At 47.3% G+C, this 25,603-nt stretch overlaps 1 protein-coding gene across 4 annotated transcripts in view; it reads right to left on the bottom strand.

Annotated features, from left to right (window-relative positions):
* The window catches only part of pcca (propionyl-CoA carboxylase subunit alpha), a 554,750-nt gene that overhangs the window by 421,275 nt on the left and 107,872 nt on the right, over window positions 1-25,603 (bottom strand). The gene's annotated exons all lie outside the window — the stretch shown is intronic.

Raw genomic sequence — 25,603 nt, forward strand, 5'->3', positions numbered from 1 at the left:
AAAAGTTTCACCCACACCCATAATTCTTCTTTTCTAAGAAAAAAGAAGCAGAGGGAGTTATCTGCGGTTTAACATTCAATTAAAGTGCAGAATGTTATCGAATTTAATGTCGTTAGTCTGTTGCATTATAGTGCTTTATTGGCCGGAATAACTGCGACACGCGCGTGCTGAATTCTACTTAGAAGAGTTGTCACAATCAATTTTAAAAGTAATATTCACAAACTTTTTTTTTAAATGACAAATTTAGTGCAAGCTTACTTGACTGGTTCTGGTTTAAGGGGCGGGGGAAGGAGACAAAGATTTCCGCTGTCCACCATTCAGGGCAAAATCAAAAACGTACATAAGAGATTTATGGTTTTGCCATCAATAGTAAACAGTGGCATTCTTCTCCTTTAAACTAGGACTAGGACTGTTCTTCAGAACTATCTCACCTGAAAACTGATTGGTGCAATGGTTTAGATATTTGTTGGCACCTCCAGGACGTAGTTCAAATCGAGGAAGGGTGCGATGTGAAATGAGTCTGGTTAGTCTCAATCCAGCCCCTGGTGGGCAAACGGTGCCATGAATGGAAGGTGCTCCATTCCATCGCACGAGCATCCAGCACCTTCATGGGTGCAAAAAATTCACCAAGGAAACAGCTAGATCAGCCAGCCCAAATCATTAAAAAGAACTTGCATTTACACAGCGCCTTTCACGACCTCAGAATGCCCCAAAGCGCTTTACAGCCAATGAAGTCCTTTTGAAGTGTAGTCACTGTTGAAAAGTAGGAAACGTGGCTGATAAGTGGCAAGTAACATTCGCGCCACACAAGTGCCAGGCAATGACCATCTCCAACAAGAGAAAGTCTAGCCACCTCCCCTTGACATTCAATGGGATCACCATTGCCGAATCCCCCACCATCAACATCCATTGACCTGACACTTAACTGCACCAGCCACATAAATCTGTGACTACAAGAGCAGGTCAGAGGCTGGGTATTCTGCAGCGAGTGTCTCACCTCCTGACTCCCCAGAGCCTTTCCACCATCTACAAGGCACAAGTAAGGAGTGTGATGGAATACTCTCCACTTGCCTGGATGAGTGCAGCTCCAACAACACTCAAGAATCTCGACACCATCCAGGACAAAGCAGCCCACTTGATTGGCACCCCATCCACCACCTTAAACATTCACTCCCTCCACCACCGGCGCACCGTGGCTGCAGTGTGTACCATCTACAAGATGCACTGCAGCAACTCGCCAAGGCTTCTTCGCCAGCACCTCCCAAACCCGTGACCTCCGACACCTAGAAGGACAAGGGCAGCAGGCTCATGGGAACACCACCACCTCCTTCCCTAACAGCACTGTGGGAGTACCTTCACCACACGGACTGCAGCGGTTCAAGGCGGCGGCTCACCACCACCTTCTCAAGGGCAATTAGGGATGGGCAATAAATGCTGGACTTGCAAGCGACGTCCACATCCCATGAATGAATAAAGAAAAGCCAATTTGCGCACAGCAAGGTCCCACAAACAGCAATGAGATAATGGCCATATACACTGTTTTTTATAGTGATACAGAAGTGAAAAGATATGTGTATTTCTATATCCAGTTTGCGTTTTTCATCAAATGTGGAGTTGGCTATATTCAGAGGAAGGGGCTGACATTTAGCAATATTTACTCAGTGGGAGTTTTTCCTCATTGTGAGGCAATTTAGGAACAGTTCCATTGCATGATGTGGTTACACTTACCGAACCGGCAGTTTCCCAGTATTGGCCCAGAAATTCGGGTCTCCACGGGTGAGTACGCGCAGTGTACTCACCCGTAGGCCCAACGAAAGTGCCGGTTTCGTGCATGCACTGCGCATGCGCGGGAAACCGAAACTTCCGTTCCCTTAAAGGAAGGGGTTCGCAGGTCGAACGCGTGCGCCGGAGAGGCAGCGCATGCACCTGGAACTTACGTTTTTTTTGCAGGTTTCTCTGGGAGGGTAAGTCTCCAGCAGTTACACTTTTAAAAAGCAATCGCAAGGCCTGCTTTTAACAAGGTAAGTGGTGAATTAAGTAAAATTAAAACATTTTTTCCACAGGTTTATTATTTTTAAATACTTTAAAGAAAGGTAAGTTTATTTTTAGCCCCGTTAGAAACTGGAATAAATTTTTTCAAAAATTTAAATTATTGTTTAAAATAGTTATTTTATGTAATTTATAGTTATTTTAAAAATGTGATCTTTAAAAAAAAATTATTTGAAGTTTTAGTTATGTTTTGGGGCTGATTTGTATTTATAGTTTTGACAGCTCTTCCTGTCAATTTTATGAATGAAGCATTCCCTGCTACCATTGGCTCTCCATGGCCCACGTGATCCCAGGGGACACTTCGAACTAACTGCGCCCCTGGGATACGCAAGCACTGCGCGCCGGCAGTTGGAAGAGGCCCAGGATCGCAATCCCACGCGGGCCCACAGCTCAACGGCCGGCGCGCTAGGTAAGTGCAGGTCGGAGGCTTGCACCCGCGGGAAGCCCCCGACCCGAATTTCTGGGCCAACATTTCACCGGCCTGCTGCATCTATTAGACGGGTCTTATTTGAGAATTATGAAAAATGTCATTTAGATTCTTAATATCAATTAAGTCTGGGAGATATACGGGAATACTCAGATGAGAAATTCCTTCATGCGAGAGCTGGACCTGTTTGTGGCTGGGGCGGAGATCACCTCTTACAGAAGAAGGTAGGTACTGCAGGGAATTCAGGGCCAGACTGATCTCCAGGGCTAGTTTCGATCGGATGGGTCGGTGAGGCATTCCCCAGATATTTTTTCCCCAAAATGGCCTGGGTTTTTCATCTGGTTTTCTGCCTCTCCCAGGAGATCCTATGGTTTTGGGTGGGGTGGAGAGTGTATATGTTGTGATACACAAGGTATCGCAATTGTGTAAGACAGGCTCGATGGACCTGTCCTTCATTGTTCATATGTAACCTGACCTTTCTGAGGTAACAGCACTTCTTTTAGTTTTGGAATCTGCCCTCTCTCACCACAAGAAAATAAAGATAGTGCAAATGGATATAGGCATTTCCTACTTAACTCCACGCTTTAACCACTCTTTTCCCCACACCCGCTCCAACCTTCCCCAGCAGACACCTTAATACCGAGCCACAAAGTCCAGGCCCCAGGCGCAATCTTTCGCTGCACTATTTTGAAGAAGAGCAGGGGAGTTCTCCCCGGTGTCCTGGCCGATATTTATCCCTCAATCAACATCACTAAAAAACAGATTATCTGGTCATTATCACATTGCTGTTTGTGGGAACTTGCTGTGCGCAAATTGGCTGCTGTGTTTCCCACATTACAACAGTGACGACACTTCATGGCTATAAAGCGCTTTGGGACGTCCGGTGGTCATGAAAGGCGCTTTATAAATGCAAGTCGTTCTTTCTTTTTACTAAACCCAGGTCCTTTAGTCTAGCGGCAGACTGGTAGACCCATAGACCCACCAAACACTGAGTCCGCTGCCAAGTCCTGTTCACGCATCCTCCCATTGCTCACTGACCTACGCTGGCTCCTGGTCTGGCGATGCCTCGATTTAAAAAATTCCCATCCTTGTTTTCAAATCCCTCCATGGACTCGCCCCTCCCTATCTCTGTAACCACCTCCAGCCCTACAACCCTCTGAGGTCTCTGCGCTCCTCCAATTCTGGCCTCTTGAGCATCCCCGATTTTAATCGCTCCACCACTGGTGGCCGTGCCTTCAGCTGCCGAGGCCCTAAGTTCTGGAATTCCCTCCCTAAACCTCTCCGCCTCTCTCTCCTCCTTTAAGACACTCCTGTCCTAATATCTCCACATGTGGCTTGGTGTCAAATTTTATTTAATAATGCTACTGTGAAGCGCTTGGGGACGTTTTACTACATTAAAGGAGCTATATAAATGCAAGCTCTTGCTGTCAAGGGAGCCAGTGCCTAATTTTTATCCCTTCCTGTGGTGAAGGACTGGTTTCAGTTCAATGGTAGTTAACATGGCTGCAATGGAGAGCACAGTATGCAGGAAACTGTGGGGACAAACCTACATCCTACCACTCTATGGAACACGGAGAACCAATCTGTTCCCGTGCTCTATTTATTTTGTGGTCGTTTTTTTTTAGCTGAATGGTTGATAAAAGTATCTTACAGCACTGAACTCAATTTTGGTTCTTGCAAAGAGCCAAAATTGGAATAAGCAGCAGCAGTCAGTGGCATACAAATACAAACTACATACTTCTGAAATAGATGGCTTCTGTGCAACATTAAAACAGCAGCAACATACATTTATATTACATCGGATATACGGCACAGAAACAGGCCATTCGGCCCAACCAGTCCATGCCGGCGTTTATGCTCCACCCGAGCCTCCTCCCGTCTTTCCTCATCTAACTCTATCAGCGTGACCCTCTATTCCCTTCTCCCTCATAGGCTTGTCTAGCCTCCCCTTAAATGCATCTATACTATTCGCCTCAACCACTCCCTGTGGTAGCGAGTTCCAGATATAGCGCCTTCAACATAGTAAAATGTCACAAGGCGCTTCGTAGAAGCGTAAATCAGACAAAATTTGACAAAGATGTGGGTTTTAAGGAGCATCTTAAAAGAGGAGAGAGGGGTAGAGAAGTTTGAGGAGGGAAATCCAGAGCTTGGGACCCAGCAGCTGAAGGCAAGGCCGCCAATGGCGGGGCAATGAAAATCGGCAGATGGAAGAATGTCTTCTTTCTCCACAATAGCTCACCTTTAGCTCTCACCGATACGACAAAGGTTCAGTTGTGCAGCATCGGTGGGACACTGCAGCTTTGAATGTATAACGGGACAAATAAGCCCTCGGAAACACTTCAAACTGACCACAGATCCATGTATCCAAAAAATAAATTAGTCTGTGTCTTATATGATGTCAATATTGGCATCCAAGAACTAAGGATTTTCAGCCATGCTAAACAGCAATACTTTTTTTTGACCGATCTTCTCAAATCATGGACTGAGATGGGTCTTTGTCTCCCTGAGTGCCTCAAAAATGGCCATTCTTCATGTACAAGCTTAATCAAAGGCCAAGCATCGTGTACTTAATCATCAGGTGCCGGGCATCACAGAAGAGTCCGATTCTGTTTCACCCAATATCTACACAGGCACACTTTCCAGCAGAGATCATAAGACAGCAATCAGAAGCAGCAACACTGACTGATTTTCCTTCCCCTCGTTAGGCAATTATTCGCGCCTACCGCCATTCTAGCGGGGATCAGCTACGTCGGTACAAACCAAGTACTGTACTGAACTTGGGATCTTCCTGTTCTGGCATCACTCAGTACCACAGCATCACCTGCCCCGCCATAAGGTAAATGGAAGAACTCAGTAATGGGGACAAATAGGATGAAAACTAAAAAAATTTTAAATTGCATTTTCTACCTGTCACGTCTCTACAATAGTAATGACTTGTTTCTAAGGGCCTGCCTTAGGCTGAAAACATGACAAAAATAGGCCTTTAGAATATGTAACTGGGCCGACATATGTACCACACACATAGAGCAAAGTACTTACAAGTGCTGCAATTGTGTGTACATTTATTGAGAATCAGGGAAAAGCAAATCTACAGTATTCACTGTTTACATATAAGAATTAAGAGTATTCTTGCTGCATATATTTTAACCCCCTCACTAGCCAACCGCATTCATACAAAAACTTACTCTGGCACTTTTGCAAGTGGCTGTTGACAACATTTTATCAAACTAAATTTAATTCGTGCCAGTTTAAACACATTAAGAGTCACCTACTGCTCACACAAAATGGAAAACTGAAGCAGGTGACACATCCTGATTTGTAACACGGGGAAGACTTTTGCAAAAAAAAATACAAGTTACGCACTGTCGAGGAGAATTACAGGTAGACTATCCTTTATCCGAACTTCCGAAAACCGAAAACCTCTAAAAACCGAAAGTTTTTTCGTTCAGCGTAAGTCGCGCGCACGACATGACCAGAGTGGCGCACGACTTACGCTGAGCAGGGCAGAGGGTCACAGAGTTCCCTCCTGGGTAGGAGATTGCAGGCCGAGCCGGGCAGTGTGAAGGAGGTACCGGGAGAGTGAACCCAACAATACAGCGGCCCGTCCGATATTCTTCTCTCCCCCCCCACCCGACCCATCCGATATTCTTTTCTCCCCCCCCAACCCGACCCGACCGCCCCCCCCCGTCCGATATTCTTTTCTCCCCGCCCCCCCACCCGACCCGACCCGTCCGATATTCTTTTCTCCCCGCTGACCCCCGACCTGTCCGATATTCTTTTCTCACCCCCCCCACCCTACCCCCGACCTGATTTGTGGGCCAGCTTAGTAGGAGTCAGCCGATATCCGGCTTTCCAGAGAAGCAGGAAGGGGAATGAGACACGGAACAGTCGCAAGAGGTAGCCTGAACTTTTAAAATTTATATTAAATACAAATTTCCCAGTCTTATAATAATACCTTATGCAATCCGAAAAATTCCGAAAACCGAAACTCAGCTGGTCCCAAGGCTTTCGGATAAGGGATAGTGCACCTGTACTAACACAGATGAGTGTCGAGCTCGCTTAATCACTCAGTGGGGAAGAGGATTGCCTTGGTGCAGCACTGGCGTTGGTAACTCTGGTTGGAGGCAGTCCTGGAGGTTCCACCACATGAGCTTTTGCCTCCAACCCTCTCGCCCGTGGTCACCCAGCATGTCCATCCTTGCAGTGCCCCGCCCTCCCACGCCAATTGGAAACAAGACTCTTCATTACCTGACTGGATGATTCATGACCGTCAGTCGAACAGCCTTTCCCAGCCCCCCATCTCCAATACATAGAAACATAGAAGATAGGAGCAGGAGTCGGCCATTCGGCCCCTCGAACCTGCTCTGCCGTTCACTGAGATCATGGCTGATCATCCAAACTCAGTACCCTGTCCCTGCTTTCTCCCCATATCCCTTGATCCCTTTAGCCTTAAGAAATATATCTAACTCCTTCTTGAATATATTTAATGAATTGGCCTCAACTGCCTTCTGTGGTAGAGAATTCCACAGGTTCACCACTCTCTGGGTGAAGAAATTCCTCCTCATCTCTGTCCTAAATGGCTTACCCCTTATCTTTAGACTGTGACCCCTGGTTCTGGACTCCCCCGCCATCGGGAACATCCTTCCTGCATCTAGTCTGTCTAGTCCTGTTAGAATTTTATAAGTTTCAATGAGATCCCCTCTCAATCTTCTAAACTCCAGCGAATACAAGCCCAATCGACCCAATCTCTCCTCATACGTCATTCCTGCCATCCCAGGTATCAGCCTGGTGACTACTTTTACAACTAATAAATGAAAGCGTTCAAAGGACATTTTCATGGCCCTACGATTTGTTTTTTTCTCCTGGGTTACTCGCAGGAGTGTCCTGGAGCTCAATCTTTAATTCCTGGAGATTCCAGCGCAATCCAGAAGGGTCGGCTACCGATGTTCCCTTTAAGCTGCACGGCCGCACAGCACTCTACAGCTCCCGCGCAGCCGGCTCACCAGCTTTTAAATAGGAAAAACCGCGCACGCACGGTATTCTGAATGGGTTGCACACCCCAAAAAAAATGAAAGGAAACGTTGTTGGAAGCCCTATGCAGCACTTAGCATGGCAATTCAGGAAGACTCTGGGTTTGTTCCAGGTCTGTGCTAAGTTAACTGATCTCCACCAGTTTGGCGGCAGGGCCAGTGACATTTATTTCAAGCACCCGCCCCCCCGCCCCCCAACAGGAAACAATTGTTCAGGATTCCTGCTTGTAACAATATGCAGTGACTGTTGACTGGGATTGGTGAGCAATGGCTGAGAAAAGGACCAGGTTTGGCTGTGCCCAATTGAGTACCCTGCTGAAACTTACTGTCAAGGCTTAACGAGAGTTGCAGGCTTCAAAAGAATGGAGAAGAAAGAAAAAGAGAGACTTGCATTTATACGGCGTCTTTCATGACCTCAGGCCCTCCCAAAGTGCTTCAAATCCAGTGAAGTACTTTTGAAGTGTAGTCACTGTTTAATGTTGGTAAACACCAACTTGCCCATAGCAAGGTTCCCACAAACAGCAGTAAGATATATGACCAGGTAATCTGTTTAGTGGTGTTGGTTGGGTGATAAGTATTGGCCAGGACACCGGGGGTAGCTCCCCTGCTCTTCTTCCAATAGTACACGGAATCTTTTACATCCACCTCAAAGAGCAGATGTGGCCTCGGTTTAATGGCTCATCCGAAAGACGGCACCTCCAACAGTGCGACGCTCCCTCAGTACTGTCCCTCCGACAGTGCAGCACTCCCTCAGTACTGCCCCTCCGACAGTGCGGCGCTCCCTCAGTACTGTCCCTCTGACAGTGCAGCACTCCCTCAGTACTGCCCCTCCGACAGTGCGGCGCTCCCTCAGCACTGCCCCTCCGACAGTGCGGCGCTCCCTCAGTACCGCCCCTCCGACAGTGCGGCGCTCCTTCAGTACCGCCCCTCCGACAGTGCAGCCCTTCCGACAGTGCAGCGCTCCCTCAGTACTGACCCTCCGACAGTGCAGCCCTTCCGACAGTGCAGCGCTCCCTCAGTACTGACCCTCCGACAGTGCGGCGCTCCCTCAGTACTGACCCTCCGACAGCGCTGCGCTCCCTCAGTACTGCCCCTCCGACAGTGCGGTGCTCCCTCAGTACTGTCCCTCTGACAGTGCAGCACTCCCTCAGTACTGCCCCTCCGACAGTGCGGCGCTCCCTCAGCACTGCCCCTCCGACAGTGCGGCGCTCCCTCAGTACCGCCCCTCCGACAGTGCGGCGCTCCTTCAGTACTGCCCCTCCGACAGTGCAGCCCTTCCGACAGTGCAGCGCTCCCTCAGTACTGACCCTCCGACAGTGCAGCCCTTCCGACAGTGCAGCGCTCCCTCAGCGCTCCCTCAGTACTGACCCTCCGACAGTGCGGCCCTTCCGACAGCGCGGCGCTCCCTCAGTACTGCCCCTCCGACAGTGCGGTGCTCCCTCAGTACTGCCCCTCCGACAGTGCGGCGCTCCCTCAGTACTGCCCCTCCGACAGTGCGGCGCTCCCTCAGTATTGCCCCTCCGACAGTGCGGCGCTCCCTCAGTACTGTCCCTCCGACAGTGCAGCGCTCCCTCAGTACTGTCCCTGACAGTGCAGCGCTCCCTCAGTACTGGCCCTCCGACAGTGCGGCCCTTCCGACAGTGCGACGCTCCCTCAGTACTGACCCTCCGACAGTGCGGCGCTCCCTCAGTACTGACCCTCCGACAGTGCGGCGCTCCCTCAGTACTGCCCCTCCGACAGTGCGGCGCTCCCTTAGTATTGCCCCTCTGACAGTGCAGCGCTCCCTCAGTACTGCCCCTCCGACAGTGCGGCGCTCCCTTAGTATTGCCCCTCCGACAGTGCGGCGCTCCCTCAGTACTGCCCCTCCGACAGTGCGGCGCTCCCTCAGTACTGGCCCTCCGACAGTGCAGCGCTCCCTCAGTACTGCCCCTCCGACAGTGCAGCGCTCCCTCAGTACTGCCCCTCCGACAGTGCAGCACTCCCTCAGTACTGCCCCACCGACAGTGCGGTGCTCCCTCAGTACTGCCCCTCCGACAGTGCGGCGCTCCCTCAGTACTGCCCCTCCGACAGTGCAGCGCTCCCTCAGTACTGCCCCTCCGACAGTGCAGCACTCCCTCAGTACTGCCCCTCCGACAGTGCGGCGCTCCCTCAGTACTGCCCCTCCGACAGTGCAGCACTCCCTCAGCCTGGATTGTGTGTTCAAGTCTCTCAAATGGGACTTGTACACACAACCTTCTGACACGGAGGCGAGAGTGCTGCACACTGAGCCACAGCTGACAACAAAAAAAAACAAAGCTGTGTGAAAACCGCATCATTATTTCACTTTAGAACACCCTTAATATCACAACTCTTTAATTCCAAAAAACAGAATGGATCACTAGAAATTAGTTTGGCAGCTAAGCCACATGGAGACAGCATGGTGGGGAAGCATATTGATAGCACCAAGGTGTAATGGAACATCGGTGAGATATAGAACCTCTCACCATGGTACTGAGTTCCCAGTCTTGGGTGCAATGATGTGAGAAAGCCCCAAGCAAAGGTCAGACTAAAATTAATTAGCAGTTGCACCCACAGACTGCTCCTGTGCATTCCAAGCAACCAACTAAGAGCGTCATTGGAGATGAAGGTCTGGAAGCAGAGCACCCACAGGACAAATGCTTTTAATCAAAAACAATGACAGCCTCGTGTCTAGGTTATTATATCCAGTAATTCTTAAAGACAGACTTGCATTTCTACAGCGCCTTTCACAACCTCAGGATGTCCCAAAGCGATTTACAGCCAATGAAATGATTTTGAAGTGTAGTCACTGTTGTAATGTAGGAAACGCGGCAGCCAATTTGTGCACAGCAAGCTCCCACAAACGCCAATGTGATAATGATCAGATCATCGGTTGGTTGAGGGATAAATATTGGCCAGGACACCGGGGAGAACGCCCCTGTTCTTCTCTGGGATCTTTTAGCGTCCACCTGAGGGGGTAGCCATTAATGTCTGGTTTAACGTCTCACCCAAAAGACGGCGCTTCCGACAGTGCGGCACTCCCTCAGTACTGCACTGGTGTCAGCCTGGATTTTGTGCTCAAGTCCCTGGAGTGGGTTAGGTAAATAAAAAATGTTGTAAACACATAAGTAGAGATGCGTGTAGAGGTGTTAGCTTCCCCAATGGCTCAGCGAGGTTATTCAGAGAGCCATGGGGAGCAGCAAGGTCCCAGGCTCGAGCTCTGGTCCGTGTTGAGTTAGGTCACCTGATGTTCCATTCGGTAACTTCGGATATGAAAGAGGAATATTGGCCAGACTCCCACGTGATTAAGGCTCACTTGGACATCTGGCACTGGCGAAGCTGTAGCTCAGTGAGGAGTTAGAATGCCTTTGAGAGAAGGGGGGGGGGGGGGGGGGGGGGAATTGCCAAGAAAGAAAAAGTGAGCGCAGATGACATTCACATTTAATCTTGTGGATGGTGTCAGCGTATACTGGATTGGTACATATCATTTATCACCAAACAGCTCCGTAGCTCGCTAGATAAATCTGTCTCCTGATGCTATTACCTTATCAGGCAAAAGTTCTCATTTTAACATCACCCTATGACGACTACAAACAAATGTTCATCAAGAAGTCGTAGACTACATTTTCACTAGTGATAATGCAGTGATTGATGATCTAATAACAGGCAACAATGGGTTACAACTGACCTTTATGTCATTTTAATGAGAAAATACTTCACTAACAGGAGAAGAGCAGCTCTGCTGGAACTACGCTGAGTATGAACTACTTGGTCTACTGAGTAGTTTGGAAATTACTTCAGTGTTTCCTATATATGTGTCAGCAAGAGTAATGGACAAAGCCTCACGTCAATTAAAGGAAGTTTGAAGAATAATGACAATTTTAAAAAAAAGTTTTAAGTCAGAATTCTACAGCACAGGAGGAGGCCATTCGGCCCATCGTGCCTGTGCCGGTTCTTTGAACGAGCTCTCCAATTAGTCCCACTCCCCCCCTGCTCTTTCCCCACAGCCCTGCAAATGTTTCCTCTCAAGTATTTATCCAATTCCCTTTTGAAAGTTACTATTGAATCTGCTTCCACCGCCCTTTCAGGCAGCGCATTCCAGATCACAACAACTCGCTGCGTTGAAAATGTTTTTCCTCATCTCCCCTCTGGGTCTTTTGCCAATTACCTTAGTATTTCCAAGTAGCACATTTTTCTTTATAATATTATGACAATATGCATTCATATACACACAGCTCCGCTTCTGATAACTGATGGATGTTAATTGTGGATCACTGATTTTTTTGCAACACTTTTTTTTGTTAAAACCTAAAAATCACAAGGATTACACCATACTGAAGAATAGAGAGTCCAAAAATCAGATCAAATCATGTTCGAATTTAACTTTGCGATGCAATTGCATTGAAAAATGTCATTAGGTAGAATTACATTTTAGGAAACATAGTGGCAATGCAGATTTCACCTGGCTGTAAATATCGTGACTACTCTCTGGAATGATAATCCAATTCCTTAGTAATCAGGGAGCCATAAATGTGTTGATGCTTGCGGCACAGTGAGGAGCAATATCCGCCAATTTCTTTTAGGCTGCGCGCCCGTTCAAATCATCACGCATGCGCGGTTTTTGCCATTTACAACCGGCGAGCTGCCTGCACCGGACGTCCAGACCGCTGCGCGGCTCCGCGCGGCTTAACGGGAACACTGGTGAGGAGTTACTGTAACACACTTAAATTGAATTCAATTTTAAAGACTTTTATCAGGAATTTGCTGTGGTCAAGAAGAGGCCATTTTTTGTGTGTCAGAAGGCAGCAGAAATAGAAATCCACCAAGTTTACACCAAGCGACGTTTTAAAAGTGGCAGTACTCATAGCAGAAGACTTTAACAAAAGTCTACAAAGCTTGCATGCAAAACAAAAAGTGCAAAATTATGAGCAATAGATAAATGCCACAGAGGTTGCATTAGCCCGTAATTAAACAAGTCCTGGTGTGGGGACTCGAGCCAGATCTTCAGCCAGTGTTGGTTAAACTGCGACGGCGGTGAGGGTGTTACAGCTGGCCTCACCGCGCCTCAGTTAGGGACAAGAAAATCAACCAGGGCTCCCACTATCCAGTCATCACTGCAGGAATTGTGCATGTGTGTTGACTATGAATATTACGTATTACACAGGATATACGGCACAGAAACAGTCCATTCGGCCCAACCAGTCCATGCCGGCGGTTACACTCCACTGGAGTCTCCTCCTGTCTTTCCTCATCGAACTCGATCAGCATAACCCTCTATTCGCTTCTCCCTCATAGGCTTATCTAGCCTCCCCTTAAATGCATCTATACTATTAACCTCAACTACTCCCTGTGGTAGTAATAATAATAGGATACGGCTGGGCTGTTAATGACTACTGCCCAACACATGAAGTCTACAGTTATTAATAACCAATGGTGCCATCAATTCATGTCTTTGCCATCGAAAAATCAGAGCTTTACCACACATTGTAGAGTATATAGGGAGCAATTGTGTCCACTGGCAGGAGGGTCGGTAACCAGAGGACACAGGTTTACATTAAACATCTGAGGAGAGAGTTAAGGAGCTACAAAATATGAGTTGGACAAAATATGTAATGGGCTGAATGACAGCAGATGAAATTTTAGTATGGACAAGTGTATCACAGAAAGAATCACAGAAACCCCACAGTGCAGATAGAGGCCATTTTGGCCCATCGAGCCTGCACCGACACATATTCCACCCGATCCCCGTAACCCCTGCACCAGCACATATCCACCCTATCCCGTAACCCCACGTATTTAATCCCCCTAACACTAAGGGTCAATTTATCATAGCCAATCAACCTAACCTGCACATCTTTGGACTGTGGGAGGAAACCGGAGCACCCGGAGAAAACCCACGCAAACACGGGGAGAATGTGCAAACTCCACACAGACAGTCACCCGAGGCCGGATTCGAACCCGGGTCCCTGGCGCTGTGAGGCAACAGTGCTAACCACTATGCCACCGTGCCGCCGTGTCAGCTGTGGCTCAGTGGGCAGCACACTCGCCTCCGAGTCAGAAGGTTGAGAGTTCGAATCCCTCTCCAGGGACTCGAGCACATAAAGCTCGGCTGACACTCCCAGTGCAGTGCGGAGGGAGCGCTGCACTGTCGGAGATGCCATCTTTCAGGTGAGATGTTAAACCCAGGCCCCGTCTGCTCTCTCAGGTGGACGTAAAAGATCCCATGGCACTATTTAGAAGAAGAGCAGGGGGAGTTCTCCCCGGTGTCCTGGGGCCAATATTTCTCCCTCAATCAACATAACAAAAACAGATTATCTTTATCCTTCTTCTTAGGCAGTCCCTCAGAACCGAGGATGACTTGCTTCCACATTAAAAATGAGTTCGCAGGTGACTGATGCGGGACCTACAGTCTCTGTCACAAGTGGGGCAGACGGTGGTTGAAAGGGTGGGTGGGGTGCTTGGGTTGACGTGCGCTCCTTGCGCTTGGCTTCTGCTTGCTCCCGGCGAAGAGACTTGATGTGTTCGGTGCCTTCCCGGATGCTTCTCCTCCACTTTGTGCAGTCTTGGGCCAGGGATTCCCAGGTGTCGGTGGGGATGTTACACTTTTTCAAGGAGGCTTTGAGTGTGTCCTTGAAGCGTTTCCTCTGCCCACCTGGGGCTCTCTTGCCATGCTGGAGCTCCGAGTAGAGCGCTTGTTTTGGGAGTCTCGTATCGGGCATGCGGACAATGTGACCCTTCCATCGGAGCTGATTGAGCATGGTCAAAGCTTCGATGCTGGGGATGTTGGCCTGAGCAAGAACACTGACATTGGTGCATCTATCCTGCCAATGGATTTGCAGGATCTTGCGGCGGCAGCGTTGGTGGTACCTCTCCAGTGCTTTGAGGTGCCTGCTGTACATGGTCCATGTCTCTGAGGCATACAGCAGGGCGTGTATCACTGCTGCTCTGTAGACCATGAGCTTAGTGCCGGGTTTGAGGTCCTGGTCTTCAAACACTCTCTATATCAGGCGACTGAAGGCTGCACTGGCACACTGAAGGCGGTGTTGGACTTCGTCGTCGACGTCTGCCCTTGTTGATCCAGGAGCTAATAAGCCGCAAGCGCAAGGCATTCCTGATCTGGAAACAGCGACAGAACTTGAGAGCAAGAAAGCAACTCTACAGAAGCCTGAAGGCTGAGGTCCAACAAAAAACTCATGACCTAAAGAACAGATGGTGGGTGGAGAAAACGCAGGAGATCCAGCAGCTAGCTGACAACCACGATGTGCGTGGATTCTTTAGCGCAGTCTGGTCATTATCACATTGCTGTTTGTGCAACATTGCTGTGCGTTTCCCACAGTCTTCTGCTATAAGTACTGCATTACAACAGTGACTCCACTTCAAACAGTACTTCATTGGCTGTAAAGCGCTTTGAGACGTCCGGTGGTCGTGAAAGGCGCTACAGAAATGCTTTCATTGGAACAGTGGTGTCAATACTCACTTTTTAAAAAAGGGGAAATCGTTCATGGGATGTGGTCGTCGCTGGCAAGGCCGGCATTTATTGAACTGCTGTGGGTCACATATAGGACGGAAGATTTCCGTTCCACAAAGGACATTCGTGATTTTACGACAATCCGGTAGGTTCATGGTCACCACTACTGATGCTAGCTTTTTATTCCAGATTTATTTAATTAACTGAATTTAAATTCCCCAGCTGCCGCGGTGGGATTCAAACTCACGTCTTCTGGATCATTAGTCCAGGCCTCTGCATTACTAGTCCAGTAACATTACCATTATGCTACCGTACCCGCTGAGCAATTGAAAGCTATTCCATTTATTCAAAGAATGGTCATTAATAGTGAGATGCCTTAACAGAACGATAAATGTTTGGATTATGACTTGCTATAGACAAGCTTGTAAGGCTCAAAACAAATGAATCTCCTGGGATGGATGTTATTTATTTCGGAGTAATAAGAGGCAAGGGATATAATGAGTGAGACAATATCAGTCATTATGAAGGAATCAAACACTGGAGAAATCCCAATAGATTAGAAACAGGATAACTCTGTACCTATTTTCCAAAAAGGATGATAAAACAGAACCAGGCAACTACAGACCTAATAGTCTTACTTTACTATCGGTAAAAAAAAAATGGAATTTGTCAGGAGTAAACTTAGATTACCTGCATAATATCTAGTAAACAGCAGCCAACACAGATTCAGAAGGGGAAATCCTACCTGACCAACCTCCATGACTTATTTTGGAGAAAGACAAATCCCAAGTGAACTGTGAAAATATCTATACGATAGCAAAATACTGCGGATGCTGGAAATCCAAAATAACAACAGAAAATGCTGGAAAAACTCAGCAGGCCAGGCAACATCCGTGGAGAGAGAAACAGAGTTAACGTTTCAGGTCGAAACCCTTCTTCAGAACTGAGAAAAGAAGCAGGAAATGAAGCAGATTAAAAAGGCCAGTTTGGGGGCTGGGAAATGGGGGAGGGGATGAAAGAACAAAAGGGAAGGTCAGTGAGAGATGAAGAGACATGAAGAGATATTCAAGGCGAGACGAGATGGTAATAGGACAGGTAAAGAGACAAAGGATGGCTCTAGATGAAGTGTGAAATGTGCTGGCAGAGTGAAAGACAGCTGCCATGTGAGAGGGAAAAAAGGAAAAGGCACAAACCAAAAGTGTGGATAAAAAATATATAAAAATATGATAGGGGCCGAGGTTATGATCTGAAATTGTTGAACTCGATATTGAGTCCAGAAGGCTGTAAAGTGCCTAATCGGAAGGTGAGGTGCTGTTCCTCGAGCTTACGCTGAGCTTCCGTGGAACAATGCAAGAGGCCGCGGACGGTGAGGTCTGAGTGGGAATGGAGCAGTGAATTGAAATGACAGGCGACCGGAAGCTCGGGGTCACCCTTACGGACTGAACGGAGGTGTTCCGCAAACCCTATCATATTGGGGTCCTGACGAAAGGTTTCGACCTGAAACGTTGACTCTATTTCTCTCTCCACGGATGTTGCCTGGCCTGCTGAGTTTTTCCAGCATTTTCTGTTGTTATTTTACATTTATATAGCGCCGTGAACGTAGTAAAACATCCCAAGGCGCTTCACAAGACCGTAATCCGCCAAAATTTGACACCGAGCCACATAAGGAGATATTAGGACAGGTGATCAAAAGCTTGATCGAAAAGGTAGGTTTTAAGGAGTGTCTTAAAGGAGAGAGGTAGCGAGGCAGAGAGGTTTAGGGAGGGAATTCCAGAGCTTAGGGCCCAGGCAGCTGAAGGCATGGCCACCAATGGTGGAGCGATGAAAAACCGTGATGGGCAAGAGGCCAGAATTGGAGGAGCGCAGATATCTCGGAGGGCTGTAGGGCAGGAGGCAGTTACAGAGGTTTGACTTATTCCTCCCACCGACTTACCTCCCCCTTCCTGACACTCAGCAGATGAGAGAACTCCTAAGTAAGCCAAGTACACGTCTAACATCCATTTATTCACACATGAAGAATGCGTATTTGAAGATCACCTGATGGCATAGTGGGTAAATACTCTCTCACCTGTGTTAAGTTAGCTCAGCTAGGGCCCCATTAGATGTGCCACAATTGGCCCCAGCATCCTGGAGTAGGAAGTGAAAAATGAACTGGAATTCTCACTCCTCGTCACTATTCAGTGACCTATGTTGGAAAGTGTACATGCATTGACATCAGGAGGTTGAAATCAGTTTCATTTGTGATGCAGCCCCACCACCCCCACCCCTAACCCCACTCCCCACAGCAAAATAGCCAGATAACACTACTGCCATGGCCAGACACAAATGACACTCTGGCATGAGGCACTTGAGGACCGATAGTGACCATGGAACTTGGAGGAGAGGAGAAAAACTGGATGAAAGTATGGCCACGGGACTGAAGTATTGCTGGCATGTATGGCACACTATTCCAACAAAGGTCACTGCCTATGATAAGAGAGAAAGAGAAAATTGGGGGATGAAAGAAATTTAAAAAAATAATTTACTTTTAAGTACTGTAATGCATTTCAGTGAATCACAGTGAAGAACAAAGCTTACGGAAATTATCTACAAATGGTCACTGGTTCATGATTGTAATCTACTGAAAGAAATTTTCTCGAACCAATATATCTCTCGTTTTAAATCAATGTGTTTTATGACCAACAAACAATTCAACTATCAGTTTCCTAAATCAATACAAATGAAGATCTTGCAGCAACTATAAAGTATTTGTCCGCAAACATACAACGCCATCAGCCTACAGACCTTAGTCTGTAGGATCAAGAAAAGAAATTGTATGGGACACCCTCCAGCTCAATAAAACATAGTTGATATAATCTGTACATGATGCACCTTCCAAAAACTATTACTACATTGATGTAGTGACCTGGGTCCCACTACTTAGGTCAGAAAGCAATGTTTCTGTGTGGTCCACACCATGCTAACCCCACTATCTCACTCAATTCCCACGCAGCCCACATTTGCTGGAGCCACAGATCCTACTCCCATGTATAATCAGTATCCAGCACAGAAAAGCCAAAATGCTCAATATCCAGATGGGTTTCAGTGATCACAGCCTGTCCCCTACCACGAGCAATTTAAACTAATGATCACCAATAAGGATAGGGAATACACGGACATGAAACTTGCCCAACATGGAGAGACAATTGACAATGCATAATATCAGGTTCACAAAGCCACACAGAAATGCACCATCATGCTGCCCCAACTGAGCAACAGAATTTAGGCTCACATTCACTCACCTCCAGGCAGTAAACTCTATCTTTTTTTTATTCGTTTATGGGATGTGGGCGTCGCTGGCAAGGCCAGCATTTATTGCCCATCCGTAGTTGCCCTTGAGAAGGGGGTGGCGAGCCACCTTCTTGAACTGCTGCAGTCCGAGTGGTGAAGGTACTCCCACAGTGCTGTTAGGGAAGGAGTTCCAGGATTTTGACCCAGCGATGATGAAGGAACAGCGATATATTTCTAAGTCAGGATGGTGTGTGTGACTTGGAGGTGGTGGTGTTCCCATCAGCCTGCTGCCCTTGTCCTTCTAGGTGGAAGAGGTCGTGGGTTTGGGAGGTGCTGCCGAAGAAGCCTTGGCGAGTTGCTGCAGTGCATCTTGTAAATGGTACACACTGCAGCCACAGTACACCAGTGGTGGAGGGAGTGAATGTTTAAGGTGGTGGATGGGGTGCCAATCAAGCGGGCTGCTTTGTCCTGGATGGTGTCGAGCTTCTTGAGTGTTGTTGGAGCTGCACTCATCCATCCATTATACTCACCTAAAAAGGCACTGAATGAAGGGGAGGCAATCACTCAAGGGGCAAGAAGGAAAGTCTGAGGATGAGTTACACTGGACTTCGGTTCTAGGCATTAATTCTAGGACACATCAGAACAGGCTTGGGAGCAGGTTAGCTGTCCAGCTGTCTATCCTGGTGACCAGAGAATAGTGCAAGGAATTCAATTTACAATTCTAAAGGACGTGCATGAACAGAGAGACCTGTGGGTATATGTGCACAAATCGTTGACAGTGGCAGAGCAGGTGGAAAGCGGTTAAAAAAGCAATTCGGGATCCTGGGCGTCATAAATAGAGGCATAGAGTATAAAGGCAAGGAAGTGATGATAAAAGAAAAAGAAAGAAGGCTTGCATTTATACAGCGCCTTTCACGATCACCAGACGTCTCAAAGCGCTTTACAGCCAATGAAGTATTTTTTTGGGAGTGCAGTCACCGTTGTAATGTGGGAAACGTGGCAGCCAATTTGCGCACAGACAGCAATGTGATAATGACCGTTTTTTTGTTATGTTGATTGAGGGATAAATATTGGCCCAGGATACCGGGGATAACTCCCCCTATTCTTCTTCGAAATAGTGCCATGGGATCTTTTACGTCCACTTGAGAGCGCAGACGGGGCCTCGGTTTAACGTCTCATCCGAAAGACGGCACCTCCAACAGTGCAGCACTCCCTCAGCACTGCACCGGAGTGTCTTGAACCCACAACCTTCTAACTCAGAGGCGAGTGTGCTACCCACTGAGCCACTGAAGAACCTTTATAAAACACTGGTCCAGCCTCAACTGGAGTACTGTGTCCAATTCTGGGCACCGCACTTTAGGAAGGATGTGAAGGCCTTAGAGAGGGTGCAGAAAAGATTTACAAGAATGGTTCCAGGGATGAGGGACTTCAGTTACATGGACAGACTAGAGAAGCTGGGGTTGCTCTCCTTAGAGCAGAGAAGATTGAGAGGAGATTTGATAGAGATGTTCAAAATCATGAGGGGTCTAGACAGGGTAGATAGAGAGAAACTGTTCCCATTGGCAGAAGGGTCGAGAACCAGAGGGCACAGATTTAAGGTGAATGGCAAAAGAACCAAAGGTGACATGAGGTAAAACTTTTTTACGCATGAGTGATCAGGATCTGGAATGCACTGCCTGAGAGGGTGGTGGAGGCAGATTTAATCGTGGCTGTCAAAAGGGAGTTGGATAAGTACCTGAAAGAAAAACATTTGCAGGGTTACGGGGAAAGGGCGGGGGAGTGGGACTAGCTGAAGCGCTCTTTCAGAGAGCCGTCACGGGCTCAACGGGCCAAATGGCCTCCTCCTGTGCTGTAACCGTTCGATGATTCTATGAGACGAGCCACTGTATTTACAGTAGAAGAAAAGTGCTGGAAATCCCAAGGAGACTAATATTGAATCGGGGATAGGGACTCAATAAAATGAACGTAAGTAAAATAACAGTAATGAAGAAAATAATGGCACTAAAGAGTGACAAATTCCCAGGACCAGATGGTTTCCATCCCAGGGTTTTAAAGGAAGTAGGTGAGCACATTGCAAATATTCTAAGTATATATTCTTCCAAGTTCTCTAGGTTCAGGAACCATTCCTTTAGATTGGAAAATTGAGCACGTCACTCCGCTATTTAAGAATAGTGAGAGAGGGAAACCAGGGAATTATAGACCAGTTAGCCTAACATCTGCTGTTGGGAAATTGCTAGAGTCTATAATTAAGGATAGGGTGACTGAACACCTCGAAAATTTTCAGTTGATCAGAGAGAGCCAGCATGGATTTGTGAAAGGTAGGTCATGCCTGACAAACTTGATTGAATTTTTTGAAGAGGTGACTAAAGTAGTGGACAGGGGAATGTCTATGGATGTTACTTATATGGACTTCCAGAAGGCATTTGATAAAGTCCCACATAAGAGACTATCTAAGGTAGAAGCCCACGGAATTGAGGGCAAATTATTGACCTGGTTAGGAAATTGGCTGAGCGGCAGGAGACAGGCAGTAGGGATAATGGGTAGGTACTCAGATTGGCAGGATGTGACTAGTGGTGTCCCGCAGGGGTGTGTGTTGGGGCCTCAACTATTCACCGTATTTATTAATGACTTAGATGATGGCATAGCAAGTCATATATGCAAATTTGCCGATGACACAAAGATAGGCGGCATTGTAGGCAGTGTAGATGAAAGCATAAAAATACAAAGGGATATCGACAGATTAAGTGAATGAGCAAAACTGTGGCAAATGGATTTCAATGTAAGCAAATGTGAGGTCATCCACTTTGGACCTAAAAAGGATAGAACAGGGTACTGTCTAACTGGTGAAAGGCTCAAAACAAAGAGACTTGGGAGTCCATGTACGTAGATCATTAAAATGTCATGAACAGGTACAGAAAATAATCAGAAAGGCTAATGGAATGCTGGCCTTTATATCTGGAGGACTAGAATACAAGGTGGGTAGAAGTTATGCTGCAGCTGTACAAAGCCCTGGTTAGACCACACCTGGAGCACTGGGAGCAGTTCTGGGCACCACACCTTAGGAAGGATAGATTGGCCCTGGAGGGAGGGCAGCGTAGGTTTACCAGAATGATACCCGGACTCCAAGGGTTAAGTTACGAGGAGAGATTACACAAACTAGGGTTGTATTCCCTAGAATTTAGAAGGTTAAGGGGTGATCTGATTGAAGTTTTCAAGATATTAAGGGGAACAGATAGGGTAGAGAGAAACTATTTCCGCTGGTTGGGGATTCTAGGACTAGGGGGCATAGTCTAAAAATTGGAGCCAGACCTTTCAGGAGTGAAATTAGGAAACACTTCTACACACAAAGGGTGGCAGAAGTTTGGAATTCTCTTCCGCAAATGGCAATTGATGCTAGATCAATTGTTAATTTTAAATCTGAGATTGATAGCTTTTTGCATGAAGGGGTATGGGCCAAAGATCAGCCATGATTTCATTGAATGGCAGAACAGGCTTGAGGGGCTGAATGGCCTCCTCCTGTTCCTATGTATGTTCAATTTATACTACAGAGATTTATCGTCCTCTTGATTCTTTAAAATTTAAATATATGTGTTTTCTCTTAGCAAACAGCTCTTTTACAGTGGAAGACTGAATTCCATTAGATCATACCCAACGATCATTGGACGAAGGGTTCGAGCCAAAACGTTAACTCTGTTTCTCTCTCCTCGATGCTGCCTGACCTGCTGAGTGTTTCCAGCATTTTCTGTTGTTATTCTACAAATCATTAGTTCAGTAGCAGGCGAACTGCGATTTGCATTCTGACGGTTGTTCTGGGCTAGCAGAGAGGCTTTGAGAGATTGTTGATAGATTGTTGGATCCATAAACTCAAAGGAGTCAAAATCTTGAAGAAAGCTCAGTCCTACTTACTACTCCATTGTTCAATCTCCTAAGCTATCTCTTGCGCCTGGACTCAATACACTCTGAAGCAATGCAGAACAATAGAGTAATAAAAGTAGCCACATCCATGCCAGATTCTACCCTGGACAACACGAGAGTGATGTGGCCAGGTTACTGGTACGGTGAGAGTAACTCTTGCTTAAAGTAGACTTCTGCATTCATATCAGGAGCACAAAATCGGCTGCAGCTGCATCACAACATTTTGCATTAATCCAGAAAGTTCACACAGTCAAGCAAGCTTGACATTACATTTCTAGTTCGAGGAACAGTACCTCATCTTCCGATTAGGCACTTTACAGCCTTCCGGACTCAATATCGAGTTCAACAATTTCAGATCATAACCTCGGCCCCTGTCATATTTTTATATATTTTTTATCCACACTTTTGGTTTGTGCCTTTTCCTTTTTTTTCCTCTCTCCTACATGGCAGCTGTCTCTCATTCCACCAGCGCATTTCACACTTCATCTAGAGCCATCCTTTGTTTCTTTACCTGTCCTATTACCATCTCGTCTCGCCTTGAATATCCCTTAATGTCTCTTCACCTCTCCCAGACCTTCCCTTTTGTTCTTTCATCCCCTCCCCCATTTCCCAGCCCCCTAACTTGCTTCTTAATCTGTTTCATTTCCTGCTTTTTTTTCCCTCAGTACTGACGAAGGGTCTTCGACCTGAAACGTTGACTCTGTTTCTATCTCCACGGATGTTGCCGGGCCTGCTGAGTTCTTCCAGCATTTTCTGTTGTTATTTCAGATTTCCAGCATCTGCAGTATTTTGCTATCGTATTACATTTCTAGTGCCTTGGGCACGCTTTCCCAGGCAGGAGTGGTTCCTACTCTCTGTTCTTTTTACGCAAAGATATATACTCAGAATTACAATCTCTTGCTGAACCAGAGCTGCTGGAGCATACATTAGGTTATGGGAAATATGTGAATTGCCCTTGGTGCTTCAGTACAAGTTCTCCAACTTCTTCAAAAAGAAAAGAAAGAAATCAAGAGCTTGCCTTTCACGACCTCCAGATGTCCCAAAGCACTTTACAGCCAATGAAGTACTTTTGAAGTACTCCTCTATCACCCCCAGCACCCCTTCCCCTTCGCCCGGCACCTTCCCGTGCAAGCGCAGGAGATGCAACACATGCCCTTATACCTCCCCACTTCCCACTGTCCAGGGCCCCAAACACCCCCTCCAGGTGAAACAGCAATTTACTTGTACGTCTTACAATTCCTCTACATTGGGGAGACCAAACGCAGATTGGGTGACCGCTTTGCGGAACACCTCTGTTCAGTCCGTAAGGGTGACCCCAAGCTTCCGGTCACCTGTCACTTTAATTCACCGCCCCATTCCCACTCAGACCTCACCGTCCTCGGCCTCTTGCATTGTTCCACGGAAACCCAGCGTAAGCTCAAGGAACAGCACCTCATCTTCCGATTAGGCACTTTACAGCCTTCCGGACTCAATATCGAGTTCAACAATTTCAGATCATAACCTCGGCCCCTATTACATTTTTATATATATTTTTTATCCACACCTTTGTTTTGGCCCTTCCCCCTTTTTTTCTCTCCCACATGGCAGCTGTCTCTCATTCTGCCAGCGCATTTCACACCTAATCTAGAGCCGTCTTTTGTCTCTTTACTAGTCCTATCACCATCTCGTCTCGTTTTCAATACCTCTTAATCTCTCTTCACTTCTCTTTTGACACCGGGTTATAGTCCAACAGCTTTATTTGAAATCACAAGCTTTCGGAGCGCTGCTCCTTCGTCAGGTGAAGTGAAGAGATGCATATAGACACAGCTTATATAGTCAGAGAACACTGCCAGATGATTACAGGTAATCTTTCTAACTGCCCTTTATCACACCTCGGCAGAGAGATAATCACAGCAATCAAAGGTGTGAATGGTGTCCAAACAGGTCAGTCAGGAAAACATTACATCAAAGAACAATGAGGTGGGGTCAGCACTTCACTCTACCGCAAGCCCATGGACAACCTCACGATGCTCCACTTCTCCAGCTTCCACCCTAACCACGTTAAAGAAGCCATCCCCTATGGACAAGCCCTGCGAATACACAGGATCTGCTCAGACGAGGAGGAACACGATGGACACCTACAGACGCTGAAAGACGCCCTCGTAAGAATGGGATATGACACTCGACTCGTCGATCGACAGTTCCGACGGGCCACAGCGAAAAATTGCATAGACCTCCTCAGAAGACAAACACGGGACCAACAGAGTACCCTTCGTTGTCCAGTACTTCCCCGGAGCGGAGAAACTACGCCATGTTCTTCGCAGCCTTCAACATGTCATCGATGACGACGAACGCCTCGCTAAGGCCATCCCCACGCCTCCACTACTCGCCTTCAAACAGCCGCCTAACCTCAAACAGACCATCGTTTGCAGCAAATTACCCAGCTTTCAGGAGAACAGCGACCACGACGCCACACAACCCTGCCACGGCAACCTCTGCAAGACATGCCAGATCATCAACACAGATACCATCATCACACGTGAGGACACCACCCACCAGGTACATGGTACATACTCATGTGACTCAGCCAACGTTGTCTACCTCATATGTTGCAGGAAAGGATGCCCCGGAGCATGGTACATCGGCGAGACCATGCAGACACTTCAACAACGGATGAACGGACACCGCACAACAATCGCCAGGCAGGAGAGTTCCCTCCCAGTCGGGGAACACTTCAGCAGTCAAGGACATTCAGCCTCCGATCTTCGGGTAAGCATTCTCCAAGGTGGCCTTCGAGACACATGACAACGCAAAATCGTCGAGCAGAAACTGACAGCCAAGTTCCACACTCATGAGGACGGCCTCAACTGGGATCTTGGGTTCATGTCACGGTACATGTACCCCCACACCATTCACACCTTTGATTGCTGTGATTATCTCTCTGCCGAGGTGTGATAAAGGGCAGTTAGAAAGATTACCTGTAATCATCTGGCAGTGTTCTGTGACTATATATGCTGTGTCTATATGCATCTCTTCACTTCACCTGACGAAGGAGCAGCGCTCCGAAAGCTTGTGATTTCAAATAAAGCTGTTGGACTATAACCTGGTGTTGTGTGACTTCTCACATTTGTCCACCCCAGTCCAACACCGGCATCTCCACATCATCACTTCTCTTTTGTTCTCTCATCCCCATTTCCCAGCCCCCAAACTGGCCTTTTAATCTGTTTCATTTCCTGTGCTTTTTCAGCCTTGACGAAGAGTTTCGACCTGAAACGTTGACTCTATTTCTCTCTCCACGGATGTTGCCTGGCCTGCTGAGTTTTTCCAGCATTTTCTGTTGTTATTAAGTATTTTTGAAGTGTAGTCACTGTTGTAATGTAGGAAACGTGGTAGCCAATTTGGGCACGGCAAGGTCCCACAAACAGCAATGTGATAATGACAAGATACCTCCCTACCTCTCGCTCCTCC

Source organism: Somniosus microcephalus, chromosome 10 (genome assembly GCF_052327205.1).
Source record: "Somniosus microcephalus isolate GS21.2 chromosome 10, FLI_Smic_1.0, whole genome shotgun sequence".
NCBI classification, from domain to species: domain Eukaryota; kingdom Metazoa; phylum Chordata; class Chondrichthyes; order Squaliformes; family Somniosidae; genus Somniosus; species Somniosus microcephalus.